Here is a 16,466-nt window from a genome sequence, read left to right on the forward strand (position 1 = left end):
ATCCCCTTTCTCCCCTTCTCCTTTTTTACTTAGAGGAATGCAACCTTCGTTCAGGTGGCCTTTAAATCTCTTGCTGTACAATAAGAGCCAAGAAAGAGATTCAAGGAATTAGAGTAGGAAATGAGGAAATCAAATTATCACTCTTTGCAGATGACATGATGGTATACTTAGAGAACCCTAAAGTCTCTGCTAAAAAGTTATTAGAAATAATTCAGAATTTTAGCAAAGTTGCAGGATACAAAATAAATCCACATAAATCCTCAGCATTTTTATATATCACCAACAAAATGCAACAGCAAGAGATACAAAGAGAAATTCCATTCCAAACAAATGTTGAGAGTATAAAGTATTTGGGAATCCATCTACCAAAGAATAGTCAGGAATTATATGAGAAAAATTATGAGACACTTGCCACAAAAATAAAGTCAGATTTAAATAATTGGAAAGACATTCAGTGCTCTTGGATAGGCCGAGCGAATATAATAAAGATGACAATACTCCCCAAACTAATCTATTTATTTAGTGCTATACCAATCAGACGCCCAAGAAACTATTTTAATGACCTAGAAAAAATAACAACAAAATTTATATGGAAGAATAAAAGGTCGAAAATTGCAAGGGAAGTAATGAAAAAAAAGTCAGATGAAGGTGGTCTAGGTGTACCTGATCTAAAGCTATATTATATAGCAGCAGTCACCAAAACCATTTGGTATTGGCTAAGAAATAGACTAGTTGATCAGTGGAATAGATTAAATACAAAGGACAAAAAAGGGTACATCTATAGCAATCTAGTCTTTGACAAACCCAAAGATTCCAACATTAGGGACAAAAATTCATTATTTGGAAAAAACTGTTGGGAAAACTGGAAATAAGTATGGCAGAAATTAGATATGGACCCACATTTAACACCATATACCAAGATAAGATCAAAATGGGTCCATGATTTAGGCATAAAAATGAGATCATAAATAGATTAGAGGAACAGAGAATAGTCTACCTCTCAGACCTGTGGAGGAGGAAGGAATTTATGACCAGAGGAGAACTAGAGATCATTATTGATCACAAAATAGAAGATTTTGAATACATCAAACTAAAAAGTTTCTGTACAAACAATACTAATGCAAACAAGATTAGAAGGGAAGTAACAAATTAGGAAAATATTTTTAAAGTTAAAGGTTCTGATAAAGGTCTCATTTCCAAAATATATAGAGAACTGACCCTGATTTATAAGAAATCAAACCATTCTCCAATTGATAAATGGTCAAAGGATATGAACAGATAATTCTCATCTGATGAAAGTTTCAATTTTCATATGAAAGAGTGTTCCAAATCAGGATTGATCAGAGAAATGCAAATTAAGACAACTCTGAGATACTACTACACACCTTCAGATTGGCTAAGATGACAGGAACAAATAATGATGAATGTTGGAGGGGATGTGGGAAAACTGGGACACTAAATACATTGTTGGTGGAGTTGTGAAAGAATCCAACCATTCTGGAGAGCAATTTGGAACTATGCCCAAAAAGTTATCAAACTGTGCATACCCTTTGACCCAGCATTGCTGCTATTGGGCTTATATCCCAAAGAAATACTGAGGAGGGGAAAGGGACCTGTATGTGCCAAAATGTTTGTGGCAGCTCTTTTTGTTGTAGCTAGAAACTGGAAGTTGAATGGATGTCCATCAATTGGAGAATGGTTGGGTAAATTATGGTATATGAAGGTTATGGAATATTATTGCTCTGTAAGAAATGACCAGCAGGAGGAATACAGAGAGGCTTGGAGAGACTTACATCAACTGATGCTGAGTGAAATGAACAAAACCAGAAGATCGCTGTACACTTCAATGTTGTATGAAGATATATTCTGATGGAAGTGGAAATCTTCAACATAAAGAAGATCCAACTTCCAGTTGATCAATGATGGACAGAAACAACTACACCCAGAGAAGGAACACTGGGAAGTGAATGTAAATTGTTAGCACTACTGTCTATCTACCCAGGTTACTTATACCTTCAGAATCCAATACTTAATGTGCAACAAGAAAATGGTATTTACACACATATATTGTATCTAGGTTATATTGTAACACATGTAAAATGTATGGGATTGCCTGTCATCAAGGGGAGGGAGTAGAGGGAGGAGGGGATAATTTGAAAAAATGAATACAAGGGATAATGTTATTTAAAAAAAATTACTCATGCATATGTACTGTCAAAAATTATAAATAAAATTTGAAAAAAAAGTTTAATAAATTTAATAAATGCTAATAAATAAATAAATGTTTGATAAATAAACAAACAAACAAACAAACAAACAAATAAATAAATAAATCTCTTGCCATAGGGCATATTTCCCACCTTTGGGCAAGTTCCAGGACTATAGCTAAGGCTCTTTGGACCTGCCCTAGTTATAACTCAGTCAGCGATCACTAAGTAAACCAGTTTGACTGGAACTCTGAGTGAGAGAGGAGTAATTAAAAAAAATCAGTCTAGAAAGAAAGGTACCTATCTTTTAATAAGTTAATTTGCCACATTTGTAAAACCTAGCCACCAATTGGAAAGGGCAGGTTTAATGATGATCTCACCTTGACCTTATCTTAGAATAAAGGCCTCCAAGAGAGTATGACTGTGAACTTGAGATTTGTGGACTCAAATGTTCTGACACTTCTAGAATAAAGCACTTTTTTGTTTCCATTAAGCTCTGTTTGACTAGAAAAAAACAAGTTTCACAAAACAAAATTCACTTGTCTTAAAATACTAAATTAGTATGCCCTGACTATTAGGATTCTTTTAAGTTTTTTTTAGATAATTAAATTTTTTTTTATTAGTTCCTAGTTTTTTCATCTACAATTATTATGATTCTTTAAATCAGAGTAAAATTCACTCACTGTTGCCTCACTCACTATCTGTATCTTCACATCAATACTAGGCACCACCTTTCCTGATCTTAATAGCCAGGGTCATTTCCCCCACTAGGGAAAGTATACATTAGTATACTATGTACTCATTCTTCAACTTGCTAAAACATTTTTCCCAAGGGACTGTATTGAGAAAAATGCTGCGAACATTGTCACTTCAAAAATGGTCACTTCAAGCGTGACAACTGATTTCTTATTCAGAAAATTCCCCTTCCAGATACTGATAATATAAAAATCGACTATGTACATACCTATGGAAAATGTGTCTCTTATTTACATAATCACGTTATTATAATAGTATTTTAATTCTTTGTACAGGTTACCTTATTTTATTGTGCTTCACATTATGGTATTTCACAGATATTGTGAGGTTTTTTTGTTTGTTTACAAATTAAAGATTTGCAGCAACCCTACATCAAGCAATTCTACAAGTGCCATTTTTCCAACAGCATATGCTCACATTATGTGTCATATTTTGGTTAACTCTTACAATATTTCTAATTTTATTATTATCACATATGTTATAGTGAATTGTGTTCTTTTATAAGACTGTGTACTCATTTTGAGGGACTACCCCATATAAGATTTAATTTAATTTAATGAAAATAGTGCCTATATAAAACAGTAAAATTAATTGATAAATGTTGTGGATTTTCTGCCTATTCCACCAAATAGCAGTTTTCTTCCTTCTCTCCCTCTCCTCAAGCCTCCCTATTCCCAGACACAACACAATATTGAAATTAGGCCTCTTAATAATCTTGCTTTGGTTATTAATTGTTCAAGTGAAAGGAAGAACCAATCATTGCTGCAAAATTCAATAAAAAATTGCCACTGGGGGCAGCTAGGTGGCCCTGAATTCAGGAGGACCGAAGTTCAACTCTTACCTCAGACACTTAACACTTCCTAGCTGTGTGACCCTGGGCAAGTCACTTAACCCTAGCCTCAGGGAAAAAGAAAAAAAAAATTGCTACAACCACCCCAACCTACAGAAATCACTATCCTGATCAGTCAATAAGCCATCAATATCAAGTCAAAATCCTCCATCAGCAAAAAAGATTATAACTTGCAAAGGTTCAGATGATAGCAATTTTTTAGTAACAAGGCATTTTTATTTAGGTTTGTACTTTTTTAAGACATAATACACATCTGACACTTAATAGACTACAATATAATATAAACACAACTTTTTATGCACTGGGAAACCAAATAGTTCATGTGATTCACTTTGTTTCAGGTAGTCTGGAACAGAAATCTCCAGTGTGCCTATACTAGAAAATGAATAGGAAAACTATACTTTTTTTTTTTTTCTAAAAGATAAGTTATTTGAAAGCCATTAGAATTTTTAATTCCAGGGAAATAAATTATTCAACTTAATGCTGACTAAAAATATCAATGGATAATTTCATATAATTAGAATGTTTGTTAAATTTATAGAGAAAAACAAACAGGCAAAAAAAAAAATAGTCCAAGAGTTTCTTCCTGACTTTAAAGCATGTAAATTCAGTCATCAAAACTATTTGATACATGCTAAAGGCAGATCAATAGAACAGAAGTCACATAAATGTGACTTACATTTAAAAAGTTAACATATGACAAATTAATTTTGTCATATGAGAAAAAGGATGATTATTCAACGAGCAATGTTGGGAAAATGGGAGGAAATTTAAAGAAAAATGCACCTCATCCTACCAATATTGTTAGATAGTTTACATGGCAATGAACACAATAGTCTTCAAAAGAGTGAAAAATTAATGGCAATGGTGAGATATATAGTGGATTGTTTGTTTTTCTTGTTAAAGAGAACCAATGACATTAAGAGACGAATGTAGGCAGATTGCAATATATAACAAATATAATAAATTGTAACATATAACAAAAGGAATTTAGAAGAATGGGAATAAATATCATCAGGGAAACATAAACAAATGTAGAATTAAAAAGAAATTGGTTACCATGAGAGGACAAGAAATGACAGTCAAATAATTCTGGCATCAAAGAAAATAAAGAAGGACTCTAACATCTTGAATAGACCCTCTGTGGCAAACTGATGAGAAAACATAAACAAGAGTAGAATAGGGTAGCCACAGATAAATTGTGATCTGCTTCAATGGAAAGAACATCTAGTCAAAGAGATCAAAGATCCATGAGTATTAATTAACACCTTCTATCAGTCAACATTTAAGTGTCAAAATGTCCAAGAAATGTGCAAGACTATGAGAATACAAAAACAAAAAGAGAGAATGACAAACAAAAGCTATTTTTCTCTTCTACTGAAGGAGCAATATATATACACACATACACACACATATATATACATATATAGGAATATATATAAATTCTTGACTGCCTTCTACCATTAGGACTACCTTCCTCCAAGGGATGTAGAGGAAGGCAGTAGGGTTATGGCATAATGTTCAATGACCCTGGAATCAAAGAACCTGAGTTACAAATTGTGTTTCTGATGTCTACTACCTGTGGGGCCTTGAATAAATAGTCTAACCTTATTGGAACTCAGTTTCCTTATCTGTAAATAAATATTATACAAGAGGGCCTGTAAGGCTCCCCTCCAATTTTTGATTGTCCTAGCATCTTTTCCTTGGCTTCAGGGACTCCACATTCTCTCAGTTATCTACTTATATTTTCTGAATGCTTTTTTTCCCCTCTTTCCAATGTTCCTTACTCTTTTCTGGACTTATTAATGGGGGCTGGGAGGGAGATATTCTTTGAAAATTTTGAATTTTACCCTCTTCCTTCTCTCTGTCCTCCTTGAGTTAATTGGCTCCTATACCTTCAAGTATCACTTTTAAACACACATATATCCCTGAACAACCAATCAGGCCCTATTGTAAGTATTGAAGATACAAAAAGAATCAAAAACCATCATGGCTTTAAAAAGCTTACAATCTAATAGGGAAGACAACATGTAAAGAGAAAAATAAATAGACAGACAAACAGACAGAGAGATAAACAATAGATGGATGGATAGGTATGTCAAGCTCTAGACAAGATAGTAACAGTAGTAGTAGTAGTAGTAGTAGTAGCAGCAGCAGCAGCACTAATAGTACTACTACTAGTAAAATTATAATTACAATTATTCCTTCTACATTATGGGGATTCCAGGATTCCCCCCCAATAATCTGGAAGATCCATGTAAAATTTTCTGGCCTTCCCTTTGTACAGAGAAGAAACCTGAATTATTATAATATTAAAAGATAAAATATGTTGATGTTATACAATAACATATATGTGTGTGTGTGTGTGTGTGTGTTTACTATGCATTTCTGAGTTTCTAAATTTTTTCTGTAATCATCTGTTGGCCTTTGTATATCATCTGTAGCTTCCATAAAATTTCCCCAAAATTCCCATTTAATTTCTGGTGCCAATGTATGAGATATTGAAACTGTGATGAGAAAGGACAACTATTCTTATTGGATAACATTCATATAGTACATTGTCTTACAAAGTGCTTATATATAAATATATAAAATATAAAGTATATATAATATATATAAATATAAATAAATATAAATATAAATAAAGACACATATGGGTAGGTAGATATATATATATATATATATATATATATCTACCTACCCATATGTGTCTTTTTCTACATAACTGGTTTATTTGGGTAGAAAATTTTACTTCATAGAACTCTAAAACTCAAAGTCAAAATGACCTGAGAAACTACCTAGTACAATTCAGAATCACAAAATAACAATCCATGAGTTGGACTGGATTTTTCTTAATTGGGGTTCAGGTATGTAAACCCCATCCTAAGTTATTGCTGCCAGCCCCATTTGAAGGGCAGTAAGAAGTCTAAGCTTCTAGTTCTAAAAGATGTTCATAAATGTGTGTTACATGTCCATTCTCATTTGGAAAAATACTTAGATCTATCTAATGACTATCTCATCACCTGAGAGAAAAAACACAAACAACTACATTATGAAGTACTAAGTAACAACAGCATAGCAGTTCAAAACTGAATGCTTTGTGACATCATAGGGGAAAGTTGTTAACACCTGGAAGGAGCTGAGGAAAACTTCCTGGCAAGGTAACATCTGAGGAGGCCTATAAAGATTGGGTTATAAATTTAGTTATCAAGGGGTGGGGGTATTCTAAGTATAGAGAATCAGGAGAGTAAAGGTAAAGGAGATGTGAGAGTGTAGTTCATAGTAAATTAATCCATTTTCACTAAATCCTTGGCTACCTGGATAAGTGGGCGGGAACAATATGAGAAGAGGCTTGACAGGTTAGGTAACATTAGATCATGAAATCATTGGACCATAGATATTAATTTGGGAGATCCCTCAGAAAGCTGTCTAATTCTAGCTCATACATTTTACAAAGGAGGAAACTAATATCCATGGAGATGACTTTCTAAAGTTATATTTCTTGTTGGGTGGCTAGGTGATTCGGTTGTTAGAATGAGAGGCAATTAAATCTGGCCTCAGACACTTATTACCTATGTGACTCTGGACAAGTTACTTTACCCTATTTGCTGGAGTTTCTTTATCTATAAAATGAGTTGGAGAAAGAAATGGCAAACCACTCCAATATCTTTGCTAAGAAAACCCCAAATAGGGTAACAAACTCAGATAACAAATGAAAATGACTGAATATCAATATGTCACTAACTACAATACTCTTAATTACTCAATATCAGAACTTCTGATTCATCTGACTATTCTATCTCCTTCACTTTCCATATCTATTGGGTGGTGGTTGTCACTTAGTCACATAGGATTCATTGTGATCCCATTTGGGGTTTGCCATTTCCTTCCCCAGATCATTTTAAATAAGGAAACTGAGACTACAGGTTTCAGTGATCTGCTGAGAGTCACACAGCAAGTAAGTGTCTACTAAAAGTCAGGTCTTTCCAACTCTAGGTCTGTCATGCTACCCACACTGGCACCTAGCTACTGTAAATAGAGTTAGTATTAAAGGCAGTAGCCACTGTTTTCTCTAATGTCCTGGTAATAAGCTCTGAGAGGTAGTTATCAATGGGAATTAAAAAAAAAAAAATGTGACAAATGTTACAGAAATAGAATCGACAGAACACAGATTGATTGGATATGAAAAGCAAGGAAATGAGAAGAGTCTAAAATTTTTAAAAATGGGATCCTGAGTAATTAGTGGTACCACTAATAGAAGTAGTAAAATGAGAGGAAGAACAGATTTAGAATAGAAAACAGTAAGCCTGGCTTTGGATACACTTGAATTTGAGATATTGTAGGATATTGAAGCAGAGATAGTCACTTGGATCTCAGAAAATTTAAGACTAGACATATATCTATTATCTTCATATCATGATTCCTGAAGCCATGTAAAATAAATAAAATTATCAAGAACATAAAGAGCTGAGGGCATAACTTTAGAAAATATCTACAGTAAGAAGTCAGAAAGAGAGTAAAGAATATGATGAGATTTAGGTTTTGAGGTTCTTTTTAGAAAGGAACCAAATGAAAAGACCTAGATCTGGGGAACCAAAATGAGATTAGGGTTTCTGGTTGTCAAAGAGTTAAATGTTTAGATCTAGTGGCAGATTTGAGGTTCAGGGAACCAAATGGAGAGGTTTGGCTCCCTTATACCCCCTGGGATTCGGCGAAAGGATAGGGAGCTTTGGAGACTCCCTACTGGTGGTGCAGAGATTCTCTGTAAAGGAATTTACAGACCCAAAAACCTAGATTGATAAAAGGTTTATTATAGGGAAGGTTAGAAATCCTGTCAGAAAAGGCATAAAGTCTGGTTAGGAAATAGGTGAAGATAAAGAGAGGATGACACTGGAAAAGATTATTATCCAGTGGGCAGAGGCCCTTGGCATAGCAATCATGGCATAGCTGGCATCTTTAGAACCTCTGTAAAGAGAAGATTTTAGATTGGCTCTTTTATAATAGGAGCTTTGGCTACCAGGTGAAGGGAATTCGTGGGTGGAGTCCCAAGTTAGCTCATCTACTCGCTGGGTTTCTGCTAGAGCTGGAATTTGAATGAGTTTCTTTTTAGATAACAGAATGAAACTGTCTTGTTTCTCTTGGGCGGGGTCCCTTACTGAGGCAGAGTTGAAAATTTTCTCCTTCCCAGAGTTTTAGTGTTTCGGGGTTCCTTCTTCAGAATCAGTGAAAGAAAGAATAGTTTTAAAATATTGTGTTGGAAAAAAAATTGTGTTGATTAAAGCCAACAGAGAAAAGTAATATCCAATAGGAAGGGGCTGGTCAGAACAATCAAAAGCTGCAGATTGCTCAAGAAGGGAATAACCCGAACTAGTGTTAGAGAGTTTATCTCTGGCTTCATTTACTATGCTTACTAACTCTCTGACCGTGGATTAAATCATTTAATCCTGTTAACTTCAGTTTCCTGGGTCAAATAAATTGGCTAAGGAAATGACAAATTACTCCATTATTTTGCCAAGAAAACCCCAAATGGGGTCATGAAAAGTTTAAACAACTGAATAACAACAAAATAAAAGGAAAAAAAAGAGAAAAAAAATCATTGGATCTGGGGATTACAAGAGTTGTTGGGAACATCTGAGAAATGAATATCAATATCAAGAAAAGCAAGGAGGCAAACACAAGAACATCATTTTTGATGGGACTCTGAGGAGATGGGTCTGAAGTGGGAAACAATGGGGAATGGGGAAAATGAGGTTGAAGATTATGACATATTCCATATGATAATATTAAGCCATGGTAATGATGATATAATAATGGGGAGGAAGATTATGAAGATGTAATGATGAAAATAACATGGTGCACTGGATAGAGTACCAGATTCAAAATCAGAAAATGTATATTTGAATCCTTGTACAGCTATACTCACTACTTATGTGACTTAAAAATCCTCTTTATCTCTCTAAGCCTCAGTTTCTCCTTCTATAAAATGAAGGAGTTGGACTAGATCCCTATTGAAAGTCCCCATCAACTCTAAACATGAAACTCTATATTTTCCTAGAATCCTAGTATGGTTATGGCAGATATTTCATTTGACCACTCTTACAATGCCACCTGCTGGAAAACTAGGGAAAGAGATGACCTTCTAATCTCCTGACCTATAAACTGCAGACAGAGTGGAGGCTTTAAAAAAAAAAAGGGGGGGGGGAGGGAGGTGGTTGGGGGAGGTAGAGAATGGGTTACTGCTAAGTAGGCAGCTGAAGATTTGTAGCTGGCTTTTTCATCCCTGCCAACATAAGCACTGCCATCCTGTTTTGAAATACATCCAGTTCAGAAAATTGTACTGCTTCACAAGTTAATCAGCTTTTCTATACATAGTTCCTTTCTGGTATATAATTACTGGCCTGGCTTTGTAGTATTTTAAGAGAGTGTCAGCAGCTAATTGTCTCATAGGCTGAATGCTTTAAATTCGCTTAGCTAGGAATGAGACTAGCTTAGCAAATTCTATGCTGTACCGGCACCATTCCCCCAAAGCTATTGTTTAGCGTCATCCAGAGCAAGGTCAAGGTCTCATGGGGCAATAGCTATCTTTAATTCAAATTTCAAAGGGCTAAAAGGCCCAGCCAACAGACATCACAGGGAACTTGGTGAGCTGCAGGTTTACTAGTGGCATTTTTAGGTAACCCCTAGGACCTTGTGGTGAAATATAACCAAGGCATTCACACTGCAAATGCTCTCACCTAAACTCAGATATGTTGGATGGGGAATCCCCAGAGGGTGAACACCTAAGCAACTTCTGTAAAGTGATCTGGCAGGAAGAAAGCCAAGGCCAGATAGGAAGAGCATCTAAAGAATTTTTTTCTGTTGTTTTGTCTCAAATAGAGCAACCAATTAAATAAGAAATTGCTTGAGATTCTAGAGCCATAAATTTTTTTTACAAAGAAACAAAAAAAAAATTAATTTAAAAAGAAAAGAATTTGAGCTAAAAATAAGGGTTTACAAAGCTCAACAATAATCTGACATGTGTGTTGCATACAGAAAGGCCTAAAAAATCTTCCTTAGGATTTTTATCACGTTCATATAGCATTAAAGTCAAAAGTAATTTTTTTAGCATATGAAGGCAGAAACATCATATTCTCCCCTCCACGAGAATTCTACAGTCCAGTTATACTGGCATACTTGCTACTGTTAATGTGACAACATTTCCTATACCCATGCCTTTGTATTAGAACACTTTCTTTCTTCACCTCTATTTCCTGACTTTCCTGATTTTCTTTAAGACAACTCAACTTTTAAAGGACCCCTTCCTGTCTCCCCTCTTGAGATTACTTTCTAATTGCATAATATATCTTGCATGTTATTTGCATAATGTCTCTTTCCATAAAATTATTATCTTTTGAAAAGCCCTTTAATATCCACAAACCATTCTAGAAGTTATCTTCTATTTAATATTGTGTATATTTTTATTGGACATTATTGCTTGAATGTTGCCTCTCTCTGTATATACACACATACACACACACACACATACACACACACACACATATATATATACATACAAAATCTCATTTTATCATTACAATAACCTTGTGAGACTATTCCTATCCATATTTTATAAATAGGAAACTTTAAACTAAGGGTGGTTAAAAGAATTGACTATAGTCACACAACTAGTTAAGTGTCTGAAGGAGAACTTGAACTCAGAGCTACTTTAACTAGATCAGATGCTTTGTACTGTGCAATTGGAGTTAAGTGATTTGCCCATGGACATATAGCCAGTAAATGTCTAAGGCAGGATTTGAACTCAGGTCTTCCTATTTCCAGGACTGGTATTCTATCCCCTGTTGCTGTCTAATTGCCCTATGGATTGACTTTCAACAAAATTCAATAAATATCTTTTAAGCTTCTGCAATGTGTAAGAAACTGTGATAAGTCCTAGGTGATGATGATAAAATAATAGCAGCTAACATTTATAGTTTATAAATTATATATATATATATATATATATATATATATATATATATATATATATATATGAGCATATATACTAAAATTACATATAGTACATATACATACATATTAAAATTATATATGGTATATATACATATATATTATAATTACATATAGCATACAGGTATATATTACTCTGCATCAGGAACTGGACTGAGCACTTAATAATGGTATCGTTTGATCCTCATGGCAATCTTGGAAGGTAAATTAGCCATTTTACAGATAAGGAATTTGAGGCAAATAGTGGTTAAGTGACTTGCCACAGTTAGTCAATGTCTGAGATCAGATATAAACTCAGTCTTCCTACTGAGAACCCACAGGCTATCTACTTTGTCACCTAAGAACTATAACAATCCCTGCTTATATGCTACTGAGAATATATTACATATATGAAAAGCATGCTGATTCAAGCTAAACTGTTTCCTTATATACAAAATGAAAATCTTAATGCCAAGGCTTTCCACATTAGAAGTGTGTGGGTATTTCACAGATATTAGTGTTTTTAAATACATAGTTGTAGACTATTTAGACTATCTTGGACAAGGGGTACAAAAAAAAGTGAAATTAAACAAGAAGAAAACATGAGACTTGACCACTTTTGGGAAACTGCATAAAATTTTCACAAACCTCAGTGTCCATACACTGTGACAAAAGCCTCTCTTTTTAAAAAAGTCATTTTGAAATTAAATATATAAGGACAAAAAGACATTTCCATGTAAACAATACAATATAAAAAGATTCACTATAAAACTAGGAATTTACATTTCATGCTGTTAGTTTTGTGAAAATCTATATGAAGTAGAACCAAGAGAACATTGTATACAGTAACAGTAATATTGCTTTAAGAACAGCTTTGAGCAATTAAGTCATTTTGACTTGCATAAATACATAAATTAAATATAAAGGACATCTAAAAAAAAAAGATACTATCTGCATCCAGGAAAAAAGCTGATAAATGTACGTGTAAAATAATTTTACATATAAATTTATTTTTGTCTAATGGCAGGCGTCTCTAGAGTGAGGCAGGGAAAAGAGAAAAAAAAGGGGGGGGGAGAAATTTATGTGATAACTTCATTATACATTTAAAAGATTTTGTACATATTTGTACATAACAGATGTGCATTTTCACATGCAATCACCTTTTTATTATGCTGTTTAATAGAAATGCTAGTTTTATTTCATAAATTAAAAGTAAAATAATTTTTAAAAATTTAAAAATTTAAAATTTAAAAAGAAATTACATAATAAGTATTACACAGTTTTCAAAACTACTTCCCTCTAAAAAAAGCCTCTTTTCTTAACAAAAATAATCCCAGTGATGAGAATTATGGAATACCATGATCTCAGAAGAATTAGAATGATAAAAAAAAAAACCCTAAATGAATCAAATATTTTATTAAATGCTGATACTAGGCCAGGCTCTGAGAATTAAGCAATGCCCACTCACAATGAGTTTACAGTCTAATAAGGGAAACAAGAATTTTATATGTATATATAATCTATCTCTACAGACTACACACACACACGCAGTAGTTTATACTATTTATATTTGAGCTTCTTTATGAATATACATAGTATAAATATAAAATAAATAAATACTATATACAAATATACAAACTGGTTAAATACCAGGGAGTTTAAGATAAGGCACTGCCATTTGGAATGAGGAAAGGCTTCAATGAAGAAGATAGTGCTTGAGATCATCTCAAAGGAAGATTCCATCAGGGAGAGGGAGGGAGTATATTCCAAAAATGTGAGGTAGTAGCAAAGCATGAGTACAGGAGATCGAAGGTTTGGGTAAATGTCATAGAGAAAGTAAGGTTTCAGAGACCACCCAAAAAAGCCTTTAGCAATATGGGTAGAACCTCTATTTAGGATATATAGACAACATAGATAATAAATTATACAGATTTGGGCAGTTTAAGAAATATGATGGGAAAAGGAGTTGCATTAATGATAGTCTTCAAAGTCTCAAAGTTAGATGTTTGTGAATGAATGGAAATGGGAGGCCCATCTGGAAGACAACATAAAATATACTTTAACAGCAATGGTTTCTTAATTCAAATTGAATTTAATAATGCTAGAAGCTTGAAAGCAGCCACCCACACTGAAAAATACTTGACTTAGTTCCCTTTTCTCCCCCAAAAAACCTACATTCTATTCATTATACATGACTTGGACTAATTCCATATTTAAAATGAGGGATGTAAACATCTTAGTTTTTCCTCTCATTTGGAAAGAACATGGACTTTCCACAAAAGAATAATTAAAAGTAATTTTTTAAAACCCTATTTATCAATATGATATAGTAAAAATTAAGAAAAACATCTGGTGATCTGAGCTCCTTTGCCTCCACCTCTATGATTTTGTACAAGCTGCTGAACCTCTCTGGGACTCAGTTTCCTCCCCTGTAAAATGAAAGCATTAAACTAGATGAGGTCTAACCTGAAGCAGTGCTGTGCTATAGCCAGTCCAAGATAACTGATTTAATTTTTTTTTTAGTATGGGCATTTATACTTTGGAACTTTATTGTTTTGTTATTTGTCTGGGCCTAAGAAAATAATAGAGAAAATGTTAATAATACAAATTAAATTTTTTTGTTGTTTTGGTTTGATTTGGCCTTAGATTAAATTTAAAAGTATATTATGAGTACTCTTCTTTTTTTAGAGAGAGTTACTATACATTTATTTGCATATCCCGCCCTTGAATGTTAGCTCTTTTATAGTTCTGGAACTATGAACCTCTTTACAACCACTGGAATCTTAAAAAAATTTACTTTAATCTTTAGGCAGTTGTAGATTTAAAAAATATAAAAATCACCCAAAACACTAATTGTTCCTACACTCCAGGGCTTTGGGGAGGATCAACTGAGATAATGTAGGTAATATGATTTACAAACCTAATAGCACTATATAAATGTGAATTATTACCATTATTATTCAGTATTATGTTTTAATAACTTGATAATTTAAGGGTGTGATCAAACACCTAATAGTAAATTTCATTCATTTGGTCATTATGTAGCAGAAAAAAAAAATGACCAAATAAATTTAATTTCATCTGAATTTATTGCCAAGGCATTCACCAGTTATAGACTTTAATTCATGACCTAAACCAAATGTATTACTTCTAATTACCACTAATAACTATTATTCTGAAGTCAAAAGCCAGTATACTCTCTGTATTTTTTAATTCCATCAAACATTGAGTTGGTTTTGGAAAATTTAATCTTTATGGTGGTGGCTACAGAGATAAACTATCATTTACTCTTTCAGTCAACTCTTTGTGACACTATGGATCATACTGTCCATGGGGTTTGCTTGGCCATTTTCTTCTCCAGTGGATTAAAGCAAACAGTGACTGCCAGCTAATTAAAATCTGAGGCCAGATTTAAACTCAGATTTTTCTGACTCCAGGCCCAGAGCTCTATCTGAGGAACCATCTAACAACCTTCTAGAAGCTTTTATTTTAACTTTAAAGTTTTTCTTTTTTTAGGAAAAAGAATCCATATGTGGGGGGGAAAATATTTGTAGCAGCCTTTTTTTGTACTAGTGAGGAATTGGAAATGGAGTGGATACCCCACAGTGGAGGAATGGTTGAATAAGTTATGGTATTTGGATGTAATGGAATATTATTGTTATGTAAGAAATGATCAGCAGGCTAATTTCAGAAAGTCCTGGAGAGACTTACATTAACTGATGCTAAGTGAAGTGAGTAGAACTCTGTACTCTGTACAGAATAACAAGAAGATTTTGTGGTGATCAATTCTGATAGACTTGGCTCTTTTCAATAATGAGATGATTCAGGCCAGTTCCAATAGACTTGTGATGCAGAGAGCCATCTGCATACAAAGAGAGCACTGTGGAGACTGAATGTGGATCACATAATAGTATTTTCACCTTTTTTATTGTTGTTTGCTTGCATTTTGTTTTCTTATTTTTTTCCTTTTTGATCCATCTTTTTTGCACAGCACAATAAATGTGAAAATAAATGAGCAAAAAAAATTGCTCATGTTTAACCTATATTGAATTGGATTGCTTGTTATCCAGGGAAGTGTGGAGTGAAAATGAAAGAGGGAGAAAAGTTTGGAACACAGGATTTTGCAAGGGTGAATGCTGAGATCTATCTTTGCATATTTTTTGAAAAATAAAAAGCTGCTATTATTATTTTAAAAGATGTTCTTTTCATGTGGTTTTTATATGAGAAAATGATTTTTCATTGTAAAATATAAATGGGTAATTTAAGTATTTATTAACCAATCTGAAATCTCCATAGCATTGTAATGTTCTATGAACAAGACTAAGGCCATAATTACAAGTCCTTATAACAAGGAGTTTCAGTGCCTCTTTTAGTAGCTAAGTAATATACTCAGAACATGAAAGAAAGTGTTAATTATATTAATACCTTTTGGCATTACTGCTTGAAAAAATATAAAGGTGAAACAGGTTCTTAGCAACTCTAAATAACACCAGATTTAGAGCTTGGGAACTGTGGGGAATCATGAAATAATTCTTTGATACTTTTAAAATACTTCAACAGCTTGGTGACTTCCCTGATGAAATTAATCCCTTATATTTCTACCCCTAAACTTTTCCTGTTACTATTGAGGAGAGAATTCACATTCTCTCATCCCCTATAAATTTAAACTC

At 33.5% G+C, this 16,466-nt stretch overlaps 1 protein-coding gene across 2 annotated transcripts in view; it reads left to right on the top strand.

Moving 5' to 3' along the window:
- The first annotated feature begins 6,923 nt into the window (after positions 1 to 6,923).
- IPO5 (importin 5) overlaps positions 6,924 to 16,466 on the top strand; it is a 110,898-nt gene continuing 101,355 nt past the window's right edge. The window contains exon 1 of one of the 2 annotated variants that reach the window (XM_074299395.1): positions 6,924 to 6,974. The gene's annotated coding sequence lies outside the window, so the exon portion shown is untranslated. The remainder of the gene's footprint in view (positions 6,975 to 16,466) is intronic. The other variant, XM_074299396.1, reaches the window with a different exon arrangement.

The sequence above is a fragment of the Sminthopsis crassicaudata genome, chromosome 3, assembly GCF_048593235.1.
Source record: "Sminthopsis crassicaudata isolate SCR6 chromosome 3, ASM4859323v1, whole genome shotgun sequence".
In the NCBI taxonomy this organism is placed as follows: Eukaryota; Metazoa; Chordata; class Mammalia; order Dasyuromorphia; family Dasyuridae; genus Sminthopsis; species Sminthopsis crassicaudata.